Below are 19,679 nucleotides of genomic sequence, written 5' to 3' on the forward strand. Positions count from 1 at the left end.
TTGGGCACCTCTCTGGGGCTCAAATTTGTCAGCAACAAGACTGACTGAGGCACAATCAAAGAAAGCAAATGCCCACGTTCATTGTCAATGCCAAGTCCAGACCCTATCCCTTCGCATCCTGGTGGTCGCAGCCTCGCGGTCTGGCCTGGAGAAAGCTATTCTAGAGTCTTCAAGGGCAGTTCCATTCTTGCCCAAGAGGACCACGTGATACGTGCAGGTGTACAGCCCCCCAGCATGGTCCAGCTCTGCCCGCTGGGAGCCTGACTCTTTAAAGGACTCTCCTAATTACCTAAAACAAAACAAAACAAAACGGAATAAACAGTTTAGCCTCTCCTTTGTGAAACCCCCTTGAGAAATACAGTCTGTGTACTATTGTAAAATGGGGAAAATCATTTGTAAGTTCCTACACTTGACTTAAATATAACACTATTTTTTTTTAATCACAGGGACTTTTGAAATAAAAACTTTAACCTCTCAGAGAAGTACTCGCTAAGCTAGATTGTCTGCACTGAGCACCCAACCACAAAATCAAGGTGCATTGAGTCGAATTAAAGTAAGTTGACTGGAAGGCCTTTTCCCAGCTGAGTTTATTGTCTCTCTTCCCACTTCACCACCAGCCGGCACTCACACACCTGAGACGTCTCTTGCTGTGTTTCCTGGCCATGACTTTCCTCTCCCGTATCGCATCTCACAATTCTGTCTCCCTGGACCAAACGACAGACCAGAAGAAAGCAGAGCCGTGAGCACCTGGTTCCTGAGATAAGCATCAACAATCGGTCACTTAGGCTACTTGGTGCTCACTGTTAAAAAACCCATCTGGGGTCCCATCACCTGAATTTTGTGCAAACTTCCCATAATTTTCATATTCCCCTTTCCATCAGGGAATAAAGCCGTTACAGCAGCAGCAATGGGTTCAGCGTATTTAGCGTTACCCACGCCTGTTTCTCTGTTACAAACTTCTCCTGCATCTATTTGACGATGGAGAGAGAGTACGTGCCTACATTTAAATATGCCTGTTCATGATCGAGATCCTCTTCCTCTCCGCTCCTTACCAACACCGAGTGCTTCAGAGATGAGGAAATGAAAGGCTCTTTTTGGAGGAAAGACTGATCTTTCATACTAATGGTCCAGGAAAATGACCCAGCCTGCCGCGCCTTCAGACCACGAGGCACTCGAGCGCTGTTTGGTGCCAGGGCTTACTTCTGTGCGGAGCTCATCATCGCTTCTGATGAAATGAACCTCCTTCAGCCAAGAGGAAGGCTGCCATTCTCCCCGGGTCTGCCCGGCACTGGAGAAAGAATGAGCTCAGGCGATTCAAAGCTGGCTGCCAATTATATTTTTAAAAAGATGTTTTGCTGACATCTAGAGGCATTTGGGTAATAACACTTATTAATGATGGTCCTTCTGCACTTCGCGGGTGTCTGGCGTCACATGATCCTCCGGCTCCTCACACGCATTAATTAATTACTCATCACAGCACCCCTGTGAGGTAGCGTAGGTAAGCATTATTATGTGCAAAGGATTTATTGATTTTTCAAAGCAATATATAGCTGAGGCACAGAGGGGAAAGCCATAGGAGCATGAATTAAGGATGGGGGAAAAAAAGAGAGAGAGAGAGAGAGTGAATGTAAAAGAAAACAAATAAAACGATGAATTACCCCCGCTGCGCTCTTTACAAAGGAACGGTTACTTCACAAGTTCCAAGGGCCTGAATGTTAACTAATGGGGTTGTTAGCAACTTAGGCAAAGGCACATAGGACGTCAGAGGGAGGAAGTCATCGATAAAATATCCAAGTTTTCCTTTCTCAGTCCCATGCATAAAGCACCTTGCCAAGGGTTTCCCTCTGCCTGGGCATTGCTGGGAGTTACCAAGGGGGTGTGATGGAAGGACAGCCTTTGGATCCCTGCTGGAGTCACCTGCCTTGTTTACAGCGGGGCAGCGGGGAACGTGGGATGCGGTGCATAGAAAAGGACGGAGAGAGAAACTCCAGCAAGTTTCTATGCAAAAATATGCTTGGAGGCTGTGGAATTTAAACTACATCACTGAGTGCGGTGATGTACATTCACTCTCTTCCAGATTCCTTCTAGTCTTGTTCTATAGCACTGGTTCAGCTACCCCCCCTTTTTTTTAGGTGATAACTCTTTTAGGTTCTTATTGTGGGCATGATTCTTATTTATTTTCATGGAGCTAAAACTTCTGAGGCTTCCCATTCATTTCGAAGCTGAAAGGTAATTGTCTACTTAAAAAGTGTCATAAAATTACTAGCTTGCAGACACCAAGACACGATAGAAGATTCGAGAGAAATGCATTATCGTCTTTATGGAAGTTATGGTAATGCTTTGTTTTTATGAGGATAACAAGAAGTTGCCTTTAAAAAACTTATTTTGCTCAAAACGCATATTCTCATTGGGTTTGAAAAAATGGAACCGCGAAGTAAAGTGAACCTCCGTGAGCACAGGTGGCTGTCGGGGACATGGGAGAGGGTTTCTGAAATTGACACCAAAATTAAAAACTGACCACCTTGCCTTCGACCTCCCTGCACTCTATTACTCCCCAGCCAACATTCTCAGGCACATCAGAACCCACATCTGTCACCACAAACACTGCCACCTCGCGTGCGTATTTGGAGAAATTAAAGCTGAGACCTAGGCTCAAATTTAAGGAAAATAGGAAATCCTTAGATAAGTAGGGCCAGCAAGCAGGGCTGACGCCTGGGCACCCTTCCTGGGGCACCCCCTTCTTTCGTTATTTATTAATGTGTTTGTTTTCTTTCACTTTATGTTGCTGTATTGACAGAAATTGCACCAATTCTAAATTTATTAGCACAGAAGATATTCCTTTTTTTTTTTTTTAAGACTTCATACAAGACTGATTTAACAGTCATTCATCCACTGGAAAGGAATCATTCATCAATTTTTCTCCCAACTTGTCGTTGAGGCCAGATGCCCTGGAGACGGGGGGGGGCTTTGGGTTTAAGGTAGTCAGAGCCATTTGCAATTGCGGCGTGCTCTGGGGAGAGGCAGCCTGAGATGTTACGTAATACTGGACATCAGACCTGTGGAGATTCGGGAGGGGGTTACTGGTTGGAGGGAAAGAGGTGTCTCCTGGAAGAGAGGAGAGAGCTACCCAATAAACCATCACCTTCAAGATATTGCCTGGTTCTGTCTCAAACTCCTTTCTCTCCCTCCTTCTTCTCTTCCTCTGCCCGTGGCATGGCCTGCCGTTCTCAGACAGCCCATCTCATTCAACTATGCTCTGGGTTAAGGAGGATTCCAAAGCTCACGTTGGAGCCCAAACACCACCTGTAATCCTGTTTCTCAGGGAAAATCGTAACAGTTCCAAGTTATGAGACAAAAAGACAATTTTGAAAACCACCCCTTTTAAACCTTGGAGACAGCTTCACCATCAAACAAATAGTGCCAAGAGAGCCAAGGCAGCCTGTATCCATCCTTACGGCCCTGGGATTCTTTCCGTCTCGGTACCTGCTTCAGTCCACAGTTATTGCAATTTACACATTCTATGGCATAAGAAAAGAATTTATCATAAAACTTTTTGTTTACTCTCTTTTCCCACAAACTGATATGCAGCCACTTGCCTAAGACAGCAACAGTTTATACCGGGTGAATAGTAGCAAATATGTATTTCCCTCTATTTTAAGGTTAAATGCCTCCTAGGTGCAGAGCACGCTGGATAGTTAAAACATTGTCCTGCACTGGAAATATATTCCCATTTGCAAAACAGCCAGTGATATGAAAGAACATGTGTCGGTCTTAAAAATCAAGGGATTTACTAAAAAAGACTTATTCTGAGGACTTGCAGCATTAGGGGGTGGGGAGCATTTCTAGTTCTATATTTGAAACAAAATTTTATTTCAATAAAATATTTGGAACGAGTGGAATCGGGAAAGAGAGGTTTACAAGGCCTATGTGCTGCGTGGCTTCATCTGCACTTCTGGAATGATTGCGGGAGGGAGGAGACGCGAAGTGGAGATGTGTTGCTGGCTGTGCATGGACATCAGTGTTGAATGCAAAGCTCAGCAAATTCCTCCCTCATTATCGCCGCCTCCCTCCACACATAGGACCCTCACTTCCTTTTCCTGATCACAGCAGCATCCGGTTACTTCTCTCGTCTGATCACGAGCATGGACTCTTCTCTGGTTCAAAAGATTAAGAGACACTCTTAACATAAGCATTTCTCCTTTGTCCAAAACTCTCCAGTGACTTCTTATCTCATGTAAAGCAAAAGCCACAGCTGACGCGTTCCTGGCTGGTCTGTTCCTGTAGTCCCTCTGACCTCAGCTCTTCCACTCGCCCAGTCACTCCACTCCTGCTTCCTGCTGCTCCTCAAACACTTCAGAAACACTCCTGCCTCAGGACCTTTGCACTTGCCATTTCCCTTGTCTTCTGTATCCCTGGACAGCTACATGGCTCCCTCTCTCACTTCCTTTAGGTCTTAAGTGCCACCTTCCGAGGGAGGCTTCCAATTTTTCAATGCTCCTTTCCCTTCCCCAACCCCACATGTCTCCCACCCTCCAACTCTGCTTTATTTTTGTTTTTAGACCTCTTATAAACCAGATATTGATTATATTTACTTCTCTTTCTTGTTTCGCATGGGTATCCCCCAAGTAGGACAAAAGCTCACTGGGACAGGAATTGTTGCATTGTTCACTGCTGTATCCCCAGGACCCAGAACAAGATATGGCCCTTAACTAGGTGCTCAATAGATACCTGTTAAAGGAACCTCCTGAAAGTCCAGGGGATCCGAGACAGAAATTGTTCCTGGAAATCTGATGCCTGAATACGGAAGCGCTGGGTAGTAAGTTGCAGCCTGCAGAGAAATGAACTTTTTTTTTTAAAGTGGCCAGTTGAACAAATTGAAAGCACAGACCAAATTATGCCATCAAGCCTTTAATGAAACTGCCACAAGTTCATTCCGGGCCGCCCAGATGATTTCCAAAGCACAGTGCGTCTACTTCAGAGTGATAAATGCCTGCCCCACTGCTAATGTTTCCTTCAGAAATCTCGTGTAGCTTCAGTGAAGCTAATTTATAAACCTTAACTACTGTAGCTAATTTAAACTCGCTAATTTCAGACATTGTGTTGAATTAAAATCTGCATTTTATTGTGTATCATTTTGTCTACTGCTGACATTAATACGCATTTTGTAATGTGGAATCACAAATGTTTTAAATACATATTTAGGCTTTAAGAAGCCTTTGTGTTAACTAGATTTCTTTTCTCCTGTGTGCTTTAGAGGCTGTCCTGTCAGACTGTACACCCACCAGGCAGAGTTTTATGTGCTTATTTCAACACGGAACAAGTCGGGAAGGACGCTGGTTTCGAAGGCCTGATAGGAAATTGGTGAATTCTTTCTTTCCCTTCTCTCTCGTCGTTGGGCTAGCAAGAAAATGTGGCTTGGGAAAGGATGCTGAAAATTCTGAAATTGGTGTCTCCATGTGACCCCCTCAGACTAATGGGATGAGAGCATTAAAGGGGCCGTGTTGCCAAAAAAGTTGGGGGAGCGTCCTTGACAAATGGACTTAAGACTGTGTAACTTTTGAAGAGCATTTTTGAAGAAAGTGATATATTAAGATCCTTTTCTCTACTCTCATTTAAATCTCTTTATTGTCCTATAACCCATCTATGTGGATAATGAAATGTTTTAAAATTTCCACCTGTGTTTAATGCACATTCCTTCATTCTCCCTTGCTGGCTTCTCAAATTCAGGCTGGGACTTAGTCTACAATTCTCACCACCTACCACTCCCTCCCAGACACATCTTTCCTTCCCACCTCGAATATTCTCCTGCAGAAAACAGTGCTATGCATGTAGAAATAACTCAATAAATCATTGCTTATAAAAACAAAACATTTTAGACTTATGTGTGTGTACGCACGCGCACCTCCTCAGATTGGAGGTCAACTCATTCTTCAGGCTGCTTCTACAACTAGTAAACTATTTACTTCTTCGGAGAGAAGCCATACCTTTTCATAATTTATTTCCCCCAGTTGTGAGGTGCTATGTTTGCTTTTGATGCTTTTTAGTAGGAAGGGCTTGTGTTACACCATCCATAGAGAGAAAAGATTCTTAGAATAAATGCTGGACAAGAATGACTCTTATTTGTAAGGAACTGTAGCTCCTCATCTTTAAAACGCATTCCCTTCCCCTCTTTCCTTTAGCATAATTTGCCTTTCCTTTGAGTGAATATCTAGAAAACTCCTTTAAGGGATTGGGCCAAGTCTTGGCAAAAAGTAATGAACACATAAAAGAAAAAATAATAAATAAAAGACAGGGTTCACAATAGACTTTGTTGAGACAGCAAGGAGTCAGTGGAAAGGAAAGAGCATGGCGTTTGGAGAGACGGGCTGAGCGGAAATCGTAGGTCCGCCGCTTACAACCTGGGTGTCATCTTTAGTGAGTTGGCACTCACTCACTTTGCAGTGGGTACCACCACACCCATCTTATAGGTGAGGAAACAAAGGCTCAGGGGGGTTACAAAAGAAAAATATGTAAAGTGCTCAACACGTAGTAGAAACTTGACAAAAGTTAACTCCCTAAAAATAACAATAAAAACCTTACCTACATTTACAAAACCTTTGCTTTTCCCTGGGAAAGACCACAGCAGCAGAGCCCCTGCCAAGGCTGTCACAGTGCCAGCACTGAGACGTAGGTGACCTGGTTTTTTCATCCCAGTACAAATTCCAAGCCCTTATTTGCCCTTCACACTATAAAGGGCAATTATACATTGAGTCATCTTTACAGGTATTTCTAAACAAACCCCATAGTTTCCTGAGGTGTCAACACTCAGTGAGGTGCGTTTTGTTTTGCAGAATCTGACTCGTAGGTAGTTACCAATATTTGAAGGTTCTTTTTCTGCAACTGAGGACATTTTCCTTGAATTTAGAGTCTTTTCTCAAAAAATAAAGGAATAAGACACTCAGCGTTAGAGAAGGGAACCATTTATGTATCTTCTGACTGCCCTCTCATGAACGACTTTGTGCCCCGTTCAGATAAAATCCTATTCTGATGCTCTGTAGTGATTCTGATATCCTTCTATCCCCAAATCGAGGTGGGGACAAGAAGACCGAGACCACCTGCTGGAGGACGTCCAGGTCTCATCCTAGTCAGGATTGTGCTTTGAGAAGGACACCAGGAGAACACGGAGCCTCAGGAGTTAGAAGCCCTACAAAGCCTAGAGGATGGACTCAGCCCCAAATGCTTCAGAGGTCAAGGCAGGGCCAAGGTTATGGCATGCATGTTCACCAGCAGAAAATTGAAGAGATGGACTCAATGGTGGTTGAGTCACTGAGGGGTGGTGGTCAGCATGGGTGCAAAGTTCCATTTAAAGTGGCTTTTTTCTGATACGCATCACATTAGAATCTATATGCTTCTCATTGGAACAAAAGGGGTTTGCAATTATGGTTCATATGATTTTGATAGCAGCTCACAGTTGTTCAGTGCTTTACAGTTGACACTTTTTCTGACTGATTCTCAATTTCAAGCCTTACAAAAGCCCTGCAGAATCCCAGGATCGTTGTTCCACTTCACAGCCAAGGAAACTGAAGGCTTAAAATTAAGCATACTGGTGGGAAGTTTGGCTCAGCGGGTAGCCAGGATGCCAATGTCACCTCCAACCATCAGGACAACTTGTTCAAGGCCGGATTTATTGTCCCCATTTTACAGATGAAGAGAGAGAAGTTAAGCAAATCAACTGAAAACAGAGCAGATGAGTGGCAGACACGAAATCTGAGCTCTGCCCTCCCTGCTCCAAGGTCTGCATCACCACACGACCCGCTACCTCCTGCCAACCCCCCCCAACACCTTTCCTCTCCCACGTTAAGGTCTATTTAGCGTCTGTTCACCGCCAGCCAATCCCAGCAGGGCTTTATAAGGATCATCACTGGGAAGAGAAAATTTAAGACCCTCAGATGGTTATCAAGTTGGGTTCCAAGAGGGGTGAAAAATGTACAAAGCTGAAGATTCCGTGGCAGCTCCCGGTGAGCGATTTCTCACGCAGAACAATAAAGTGGAATCTGTCTGAAACACATAATGAATGTCCACGCAATTTAAAGGCATGGACCAAGAGATATACATCCCTTATAAAGGATGTCAGAAAGACCAGAAAGGCACATATGTCAGAAGACTTTGGGACTCAGTCTCAGACGGCCACGATACTCCTCTGTGCTATGTGATTTCCTCTGACCCGTAAGTAATATTCAGGCCTGTTGACAAATCTGCACAACAAGTGTTTACGGAGAATCAACAGTGTCAGAGGTTTACGGAAATTAAGGTCTGACCATGAGGAAAACCCATCCTGTTTTCCAGTTCCCTTCAAATCTCATCAATGATCTCAAACCCCTTGAAAGCATACTTTATTCCATTTTTAAAGCTTTCTAGTTAATTTTTTAATGAGGAAATTGAATGAAAATCAGCACGGGTTTATTAAGACCCTTCTCCAACGAGACGGAGTGAAGTGTGCATGTCTGTCCACCTGGATGTCTATCCATGCATACACGCAGATATACCCACGTATATATGTAGAATTAAGACTTATTAGAGATGATAATGGCCTTCACCAAAGTCATTGTTCTGCTGAGAGCTCAGGAAACATCCTTACAAGCTAAAAGGTCTAGTCAAGTTGCATCAGAAAAAGTTAGGCTGCATATATACAAAGAATTCCCAGTCCCCTTTCATATCTCCCGGCATGGGCTGCCTCACACAACTCTCCCTTTCTTCCTCCTGTCTCCCGTGTCTCCTGTCTCCTCCTCTCTTCCTTTTGTGCCTTTATTAGGGCCTCTTCGTCCCCTAGCCAGAAGCCAGCCTCCAGGCGATACCCTACATTCTAATAAAGCAGCCCTTTTGTCAAGGGCAGTAATGACTACCTCTTTGCAGCTGCCCCCGGTGTTGCATTTTGTAACACAATTTGGCCTCTTTGGGCCCTGGTTAGTCCTATTTAACTTACTGCAGGGGTTCCCTGTTTGATCTCTAATTGATATAATTGACCAGGAATAATCGAGAAGGTTTTATGGATGTTTATTGATAGCTAATTTTCCTTCATCCCGTGTTTAATTCGATAAGAGCATAACCTAATTTATTGTCACTCCAAGAGGGATCCATTACCCTTTTGATAAATGCTTCTGGGGCTAACGTGTCAGTAACTGATTTCAAAGAGCTGTTTAGCCGACAGAGTCCATCGTTAGTTAATGGCAGTTTAGAAAGCTAATGACGTTATAAATTACAATCAATAAGAACATGGAAATTACAGTTGTTGAACGACATAACACTGTATTATTAAACCCACACTAGACCGCACCCTTGCTTACGCTATGTGTGGAGGGTTTGTGAATGTATTTAATGATCTTCACAATTAACCTAGAAAGCCATGGATCAGGAAGGAAACTGTGGGCATCGGGACACTCACAGTTAAAGGCCCATTTCAAAAAGATGGAGGAATTGGGCTGTGTTCCCTGGATAACAGAATGAATGTAGGGGACCAGCGGACAAGCGCAAACATCTACCTTCCTAGGTATTTAATCTGAACCGATCACACATTCTCACCAATCACAACTTAGCAGTTTGGAATTCATTAACACAGAGGATGGATTGACTAAGCCTTGGAATTTCCAGATGAAGTCACTTAACTTATTAAAAGTGTCTTGTTGGCTGGGAGCAATTTCCTACTTTCTACTTGGGAAAACTTCAATGTAGTCCTTTATGCAGGTGCATCCAAATGTTCTATACATGTTACATACGCATATATATATATATATATATATATATATATATATGTGTGTGTGTGTGTGTGTGTGTGTGTGTGTTTTATATATACTTATGTATATTATACTTACATATTAATTTTATATATGTATATTTATATAAAATACACATACATACATTTTATTTCTTCCCTAAGTACTTTACACATATGCTAAGAACCAACTCTCAGAAATGTTTGAGTTCCATATGATAATATTTCACGGTGGTGGTTTTATTGCAACAAGCATTTTTTTGTCAACAGGATTCCGGATGTAAAATAAAAACTATGAAACTGATAAAAAAAAAAATACATGTTCTTTACACACATGGCAGTGATGCAAGTTGACCCACTAGAATTGTTCTCTCCTGCCACCAGGCTGTGGGTGTGATGTGACTGATTGGCAGGAGGCAATTCAATCTTTTAAAACATAAACTTCATGATATTAAGTTTGGGGTAGTTCTATTCCAGGTTAGTAAATCTTATTCAAGAAAACCAGTATTGTTCTGCTAGATTATGAAAAAATGCTTTCTATGTGTATATATGCACAGCACACATACGTGCATTTAATTTCTTCCCTGATCAGCACCGCTAACCCATCATGTAGAACTTTTAGTGCACACAGTTTCCTAGCACGCTGTCTGTCACAGTGGAGGCTGAACTGATGCAGGACCTCACACTGTGTCTCCATCCTTATTTGCGTTGGTGGCCAGACCTCCTTCTTTACTGACTCTTGATGGGTAAGGCTGACCAGCCTCCTTACTATTGACATAGAGCCCAATTCTCAGAGTCTTTCTGTTTTGTTCTCTGACTGTTGTTTCTGGCAGTCACTTTTCTCCCTCAACTGCTCAGTGAGGAATAAATGCTGCTTCTTCCAATGACATGTTTATTTTTCCCCATTTATAGATTTCCAGTCAATTCTCCTCTGTGGCAAAAAACCAAAATTTATTTCTCATCACTTCCCTTGTTCTCAACTAATAAAGCAGTGAGCCTGGTGAACGCAAGACAGGGGTTTAAGTCAAGCAACAGAATCTGTCTTTTGGGACAAATGCTCTACTTTTCCAATCCTTTTTTTGAAGCCTCAGTTGTACAACATGAAGTTAGAAAAACTAGTAAGGCCCTGTAGGGAAATGTCACTCGGTTCAAAATGGAATTGTCAGAAGGTAGAAAATTATAGCACACGTTCTGCAAAATGATTCTCAACAATCACATAAGACGAAAGATGCAAATGTGTCTCCTAGTAAGGGATTCATTACCAGAAGTACTTTAAAAAGGACCCAGGACCACAACTTGGGAGAATGCCATACTTTGTAAGTCTTTATTTCCCCCAAATCTATAAAACCTAAATGCATAGGTTTTTTTGCAGCTACTAATTTCGGCCCTTTGATTTTTTTCTTTCTAACTCATGGAAATAGATAGAGGAAGAAAGTACTTAATACAGAAAGTGTCTACCTTTTTGTGTGACTTGTATTTATGTCTCCATGGTCATTCTTATTTTTTGACATTCCTTTGTGAGGAAATACACAATCATCAAGCAAATGAAAATAATTTTTCATCGACACGCTACTTAGGTCTCAGAAAACCATAAACACCCGTCGTAAAACTTACCAACATTTCAATGATTAGAAGAGTACTTCCTAGACGTAGAGGGGGACGGGTGAGCAGTTGCTGTTTAACGTACGCAGAGTTTCCGATGGAGATGAAGACAGTGGTGATGGCTGCAGGGCAGCTGGGATGTACTTAATTGAACTGTACACTTAAAAATGGTTAAAATGGTCAATTTGTTTTAACATTTTTTATTGATTGATAATCATTTTACAATGTTGTGTCAAATTCCCATATAAAGCACAATTTTTCAGTTATACATGAACATACATATATTCATTTTTTTTCTGTGAGCTACCATAAGATCTTGTATATATTTCCCTGTGCTATAATGTATAATCTATTCTGCATTTTGAAATCCTGAGTCTGTCCCTTCCCACCCTCCTCACCCTTGGCAAACACAAGTTTGTATTCCATGTCTATGAGTCCGTTTCTGTTTTGTATTTATGGTTTGCTTTGTTTTTCAGATTCCACACATGTGCGATCTCATACGGTATTTTTCTTTCTCTTTCTGGCTGACTTCACTTAGAATGACATTCTCCAGGAGCATCCATGTTGCTGCAAATGACGTTATGTTGTCGTTTTTTGTGGCTGAATAGTATTCCATTGTATAAATATATCATAGCTTCTTTATCCAGTCACCTATTGATGGACATTTAGGCTGTTTCCATGTCTTGGCTATTGTAAATAGTGCTGCTATGAACATTGGGGTGCAGGTGTCGTGAAATGGTCGATTTTATCTTGTGTGCATTTTACCACAATACAAAGGTAACACTTTCTAAAACAATGTTTACCTTTTACATTTATATAATAGTTTTGACATAAGAACACTCAGTGATTGGTAGTTTAATATAGACTGAAAACTTATGAAAAATTTGTTTGCAGAAGGCATCAAACACAAGTGATGATATTCGCACCCATTCACTTACACCATCCGTCTTGGGACTTCAGCGAACTTAGCAAATAACATGAATCTTCCTTTCATTTTTGGTTCTGAAGCAGAAGAGAGAAGGGATTCTTGCTGTAGGTAGAATAAGGCCAATTAAACTGAGTTTCCACTGGAAATTTTCTGAAGGAGGATCTAAACCTCAGGGCTTCATTCATTCATCCATCCGTTCATTTAATAACACACTGTTGAGTGTTGTCATGGCCACAATACTAGAGCAGGCGCTGTGCAAAACACAACCATGTTTTACCTGACGACATCAGATTCTTTTTTAAAAAATATTTTATTTTAATTTTTATGGAGGGACCGGGGATTGAACCCAGGACCTCCTGCACGCTAAGCACATGTTCTACCACCGAGCTATACCCACCCCTCCAGATTCTGACTGCAGAGAGAAAACACCAGGTACAAGGAAGGTGAGAAAAGATGAGTTAGTGTCATGCATGGTGATGCAGGTTTGTCTCAGGCAATTATTTGCAGGATGAGCTATAAGCCTAGAGCAGTCAGAGGTTATTCATTCGGTGCTCAGGTCAGTGAGAACTTTGCAAAGAAGGCGAGCGTTGATTTGATGTGGGAGTGAATTCTGAGAGGAGAGGGGGGAGTCAAGGAGGGAGGGAGTGTGAGCCAAGGGAAGGACAGAGAATGGATGTAGTGTGTCCCCCGGGCAGTGAGGTCATTCCTCTAGGCAGGAGGGACCACAAGAAGGAGCAGAGTCAGACCACGTCAGTTGTCCACAATTCAGGTAAGTCTGTGAGTGCAAACGAGTTCAGCTGGACTAGCAAGGAAAGGACTCTCAACACTATTTGGTGAGGAAGAATCAGGATAAGACATTGTATGGGATGGGGTAGAGGGAGGATGTAGTACAACCACAAGGCCGCAGTGATGGTTGAGGATCTTTTGTTAACTATGAGAATATAATATAATATAATATAATATAATATAATATAATATAATATAATATAATATCATACCATATCATATAATATAATATATATATAATGTGATATAATATTATATTCTATTCTCTTATATTCATGCATAAGCATCTATATAATTTCTTAAACTTAGTGTTGCACTAAGAAAGCGGAAATGGTAAAAACTTATTGGCTCCAAAAGATAAAATCGACATCTAACAGAAAGGTTTATGTAAAAAATATAACAAACAATCTTGTGCATTATTTGCAACATCTTCCTCATTCTATCCACTCACTGAAAACGTAAGTTCTGCAAGGGTGAGAGTCTCTGTCCGTCTTGTTCACTGTGGTACCCTCAGCACGTTGAAGAGTAGCTGACACACCCTGGATGCTCAGGAAGTCATTCTCAACCCTAGGTGCTTAGTGTGATAAGTCCTGCAACAATGCTGCTTTAAAGCAATCTTCTACACCATCTCTGTTTCTCCTGGGTGGTTTAGTTCACTTTTTCATTTGTCTACTTGCTATCTATTTATTTAATATTTGGTATGTGCTCAAGGAGGATACAGTAGTGGGAAAACCTGAAACAGTCCCTTCTCTAAAGGAGAATACAGTCTAATTAGGAATCTAGATGTTAAGGAAATTATCAAACAAATAAGACAAAATGGCAAACTCTGTGGGAAGAACTAAGAGAGCTAAGTACAACGCTCTGTGGGTGCAATGATATGTGTGTTTCTATGGTCACCCCAGGAACTAAGAGTCTGAATCATCTTAAATCCCGGAAAGCTAGAGTTACTTCTTTTGGCGGGGCAGCATTTAGCTTCAGGTTCTGTCCACAGTAACTGATCAATAGATACTGATGGAATGAAGTTATTTTCAAATTGATAGTTCAAATATTTCATTCATTAATGAAAATGGTCAATTAGCCAGAGTCATCTATTATCTAATGAATCTAGGTAAACAGGTACTCATTCTCATTTTTTTCCTTAAAAAAAGAGAAAAAAATAGATGCACAATTTCCCTCATATATAACTTTGCATGATGCGAAGTTAAATTCAAATCAAGGAGGATGAAACCTAGTTAGTTCCTGTTCCTGTTGGTTTATTCCTTAGCACATTAGGTCAATTTAATCACTGCTATTTCTATGGAAGGGATGAGGGCACGCTACTCAATGATCAAGTATGAAGTGTCAGATATAATTTCTACCATTTCTATGTCTTGGATTTTCACTGAATCACTGCATCAAAGAAACTCCTTTTAACACATTTTTTTACCAAGCAAAGCATGAATATACTATTGTGCATATTTTATGTTTCCCTAAGGCTTAAATTTGAGCTATATTACACAGACTCTCCATTTAGGGGCAGAAGGAGATGTACTGGGAAGGGGCAGGGGGGCGGTTCCCACCAAAGACTTGTCTCTCCCTCCCTCTCCGGTCCTCTCAGCATCTCCACTCCGTCATTGGCAGCATCAAAGTCATTTTCATCGAAACCATTTGTAATCTTGCAAAAACGGATTGTGCTATTGGGTCGGGCTAAACAGCAGAGCAGATGAAATTCTTTAAAAAATAAATGAAATATACTAGATCCTGACACGGGCCATTGACAATAAGCAAGGAAGCACCATGCAAGTCCCCAGGAGGGAGCCGGTCGGAGGAGGCTCCGCGTCTGTCTTCCGTGAGCCATTGGCTGCCCTTCCCTCGTGAGCCCTCTGCTCCTCTAAAGACCCAGCAGAGGGACGAGCAAGTCAAGGGAGCGGCTTGCAGATTGATTTCCTTGCTTCAGTAGCTCCTTGACACGGCAAAGTTTGGCTTCATTTCTATTTTCCAATTGAAAATGCATACAGAAATGAGAAAACCCACCACACTCAACAATGAATTAATAATAGCTGCCAACGAGCTGCTAGAGCCATTATCTTCAGAGCGCTCCCCATCGCCTGCGAAAGAGAATCTGTCCTTAAGCTGCTTATTTTCAAACTACATGTGAAGACAACAAATTGTGTGGCGTGTGTATCCAATAAGGCATGGCAAGAGAACGGAAGAACCGGCTGGGAGGGAGTGAAAAGAAATAGAAATTTAACAGCTAGCCAGCCTGAAATAAAGCAGGCGCGATTACAAGACACATATACAATTCTCCACGGTCCCTTAAGTCTCTAGCGAAAAGGTAGAAATGAACTAATTTATTAGTAAAATCACATCAGGGGCAGTAATTTCATGTTAGTGAATTTACATGTAATAACATTAGGCTCCCCACCTCCATTTCACCAGTGTGGCCCTGTCCGATGATGAATGAGGAGCCTAAAGAAAGATGATGGTTTGATTGTTTTCACAGCAAACAGATCAGCATTTTAATTTCTTGCCTCTGTGTTTATTGCTTATTTGGCCCCTTGCTCGGCTTGTAAAAACTTGGCTAAATGGAAATGAATAAATGTAATTACTGTGGGTGACAGTGGTAATCTGTGTGGGTTTTTCATATTGGCTTTGCCAGCGTTAATCTAATCACTGGAGAATATGTGTCACCGCACAGATGCGCTGACAGAAAGCAGAGTCCTCAGTCAGCGCCAGATACACACCGCCCACGAAGCTCAGATGCAGATGGCTGGGGCTGCGCCCGCCGCCTGGTTCCCCTCTGCTCCGGCAGCAGAAGCCATCAAAGAATCCTGAGAAATAAATGTGTGCGTGTGACATAGTTTGGAGTTTGGAGGAACTCAAAAGGAGGCTCATGGATGACCCTGAAGCCAATACAAATGTTAGCCAAAATGGAAGTCAATGTTTTCCCCCAGGGCGGGGCGAGCGGGGACTGAAATTTCCATTTTTCCCCAACGCTAAATGGCTGGGAGGACTGGTTAATAAGTGGCTTCACCTTTTGCGATTTTGTTTCCCATCTATAAGACAAAGATGGGACAAGTCAGATTGCTTGATGTTCGTGTTGCAGGAGGAGCAGCAGGGGGTGAAACAGGCAATCGGAGCAGGGGAGGAAGGATGGAATGAGATAATGTATGTTAACGTGTCTTGTGAACTACAAAGCAAAGCTAAATGGAGCAAAGAGAGTCCTCTGAAACCAACGTTTATTACATATAAGATTTATTTTATCAAAGCAGCGGGGAAGCGAAGGATTATTTGGTAAATGGTAGTTGAATGGCTGGTTAGCATTTTGGAAAGAAAAATAAATCACGACTTGTAACTCTGAATGTTGGTCAAAAGTAATTCCAGATGGATAAAATAATTAAATATGAAAATAAAATGTTAGGAAAACCAGATGGGGAATTTAATATTCACTGGATTTGGAGGATTTGAGAGAGGACCCCGTATACTAAAAAACAGTAAAAGAAATCATGAAGGAAGAATAAACAAATTTGATGACATTAAAGTTATAAACTTCTGCAGTCAAAATAAAGTAGCCCAAAGAAGAAAGCAAATAATATTTTCAGCAAATAAGACAAGGGCCAATAACTATGTTATATTAAAAACTCCCAAATATTTATTTTTGAGTAAAATAAGACCCCGTAGATAATTGACAGAAAGGAAATAGGTGAGAAGTGTCCAAAAAGAAATACAATTAATGAATGCATGAGGAAAAAAGTGTTCAAAACTGCCAAGAATCAAAGAAAAGCAGATTCAAACAAAATAGCAAAAATGGATAATGTCTTGTGCTTTCAAGGTATGGACAGACCGAAAACTTCTAAACTGCCAAGGGCAGCTGAAGTTAGTATAAAATTTTTGGAAACCAAGAGACATAAAAATTTCTAATTGAGATTTAGTAATTCCACTTCCGGGAATACAATCTGAATAGTATTTTGAAAGAAGGAAGTGACTATATCACTAAAAATATGCATAATTTTTTAAAAATCAGAAATAGTTAAATGGTGCAATTTATTGCTCACCATTTAAATAATTAAATGTGTGAGCTACTCTTCCTGTGCAGATAAAAATTTTTTATGAATAAGAATTATGAAGATTTTAACCAGGGGAAGTTATTTGATAGACAGCTAAGTGAAAACAACTCTGCTAAACTGTCCTTTCTCAGAAGCCCCCATTGGACTTCAAATATCAGAGGCCAGTATTGGGCCACATGCCCATTTCTAAGCTGACTGTTACAGAGAAAATTGGTATAACCGTGATTGAGTTGGAACAATCATTGAGGGAATGGGTGTTGGGCAATACTAAAAGAGTAAAGGATGAGGACCACCAAATGATATTCTTAGGGGAAAAATAGGTGCTGGACTTGTAGGGTATAGAAGACAGTCATGGTACATAAGAGGGTGAACGGAAATTACAGGTATTTAGAAAATTGTAGAATTACAGGAATAGCTCTGGTTTAAGTGAGATACCAAAAATAGTCCTTGTTCCAAATTTCAGAAAGAAAGAAGGAAGGAAGGAAGGAAGGAAGGAAGGAAGGAAGGAAGGAAGGAAGGAAGGAAGGAAGGAAGGAAGGAAGAAAGAAAGAAAGAAAGAAAGAAAGAAAGAAAGAAAGAAAGAAAGAAAGAAAGGAAGGAAGGAAGGAAGAAAGGAAGAAAGAAAGAAAGGAAGAAAGGAAGAAGGAAGAAAGAAAGAAAGGAAGAAAGAGAAAGAAAGAGAGAGAAAGAAAGAAAGAAAGAGAGAGAGAGGAAGGAAGGGAGGGAGGAAGGAAGGGAGGGAGAGAGAGAAAGGTAGGGTATAGTTCAGTGGTAGAGTGCATGCTTACTGCATGCCCAAATTAAAAAAAAATTTTTTAAAGGGAAAGAAAAGAGAAAAGAAAATGAGACAAAGAAAGGAAAGAATAAGAACAAAGAAAGAGAAAATCACTTCTATGGAGCATCAATCCTAGGAAAAGCTCTGGCATCTAACCCCTTCTATGTAAAACAAAGACTTTTATCATCATACTTTCAACCTGAGGATGGTATCAGCAATATAAGGCCTCAGGCAGTCTGCGAGGAAGATGGCTGAGGGCCTTAGAAGTTTCTTGTGAAGCCTGAAAAGCATGACAAAACCAAAGTGAGACCCTCTCCAAGGAGGACATACAAGGCTTAATCTGACCCAACATGTAGTAGGTGGGCCTGCTCTCCTTTAAGACGCAATGTGTGAACTAAACCACGATGAGAGACGGGGAACTGCGAAGGTGTAGCAGTCAGCCAGACCTCTCAACAAAGAGCATCTTCACTCCAGAGAGTTAAACTGAAAAAAAAAAAAAAAAAAAAACCTCAAAAAATATCAAGCCAGAGCAGCTAACCTCCAGAGATGGGACATCAGAGAGCCGGGCAACAGACTGTTTGTAAAATGCCTCTTGGCAGATTATTTGCAGAGGGGTCGAGAATCCAGTTTTAAATCCTTCTGTCCACACCCCTGGAGTGCATGGTGATGAATTTCAGCAGGAAAACACTGCGCACGTGGTAATCACTGAGAGAAAGGATACGCATCCAGGAATAGACAGAGAAACCTTCTCTGTTGCCTTCAGGGAGGCTGGGGAGCTGTCTTCGTTGGAGGAGTCTTTACAGCTATTTTAATAGAGTATTTTTTACAGTTAATTTTGTATAGAGTGTCTATGGAATTTTTTTCCATGTCAGGAAAATAGATTCATTGAATCTTCCAGAAATTGGATTTTCTGGTTCTTTGAGTCAGTGATTCGGATTCTCATCTTGTCTGAGATGAGATGGTGCGCCCTCCACCGACACCCAGGAAGCTGGAGCCAGGGGTCCCAGGGCGGAGACCTCAGCGCTCTTGCCTCCCATCACCAGCCTCCCAACTTCACAGCCAGCGAAAGGAAGTCAAATGAATCCACTGCCTCTGGTTTTGAACATGAGAACTTAAGTACACACACAGCACGGTCACCTGACAGAAAATAAAGATGGGGGAAAGTTTCTTTTATGTTTCAGGAAATTATTCCATTTTGGTGAAGTGCTCAGAGGTATAATATGAGCCTGATAATTTTCACAGCATTTGATGTAGCGAATGTTGTAGGGCCCTTCCATGACACATAATCAGTATTAAGCCAACATTTATAAAATAAGAAATGAAACCAAGTTTCTCACCAGGAAAATTGGTTTCCGTTCAACAAGATATCCTACGGCATCCTTATAATTTTTAAGTTTCAGTTTTCAGTACTCATTTTTACCACAAGGGATGACATTTACAAAATAAAGGAGTCTAGGTGTCCCCTAAAAGAAAGCGTATCAAAATATTAGGAGAGTATCTGACCCCCAGGTAAATCAATATTTAATTATAACTATTCGTTTGAACCCTCTTCTTGCCCTCTTCCTATTATAAAAAAAAAAAACCCAGTATGCCATTTTCATTTTTCTCTTTTGAATAACTTTACAGATCAACCCTTTTCCTAATATTGTACTTAGTATTAAAAAATGCATTTTTGACATGTCTAAGGCTGACTCAGTAAATTAGTGCTATTAATATTATTTAAATTTAAGACAATGCATGAAATAAATAGCAGCATAAACTATAACCCCTGCTTTTTAATAGCATACAATTGAA

This window comes from Camelus ferus, chromosome 20, assembly GCF_009834535.1.
Source record: "Camelus ferus isolate YT-003-E chromosome 20, BCGSAC_Cfer_1.0, whole genome shotgun sequence".
Lineage (NCBI taxonomy): Eukaryota > Metazoa > Chordata > Mammalia > Artiodactyla > Camelidae > Camelus > Camelus ferus.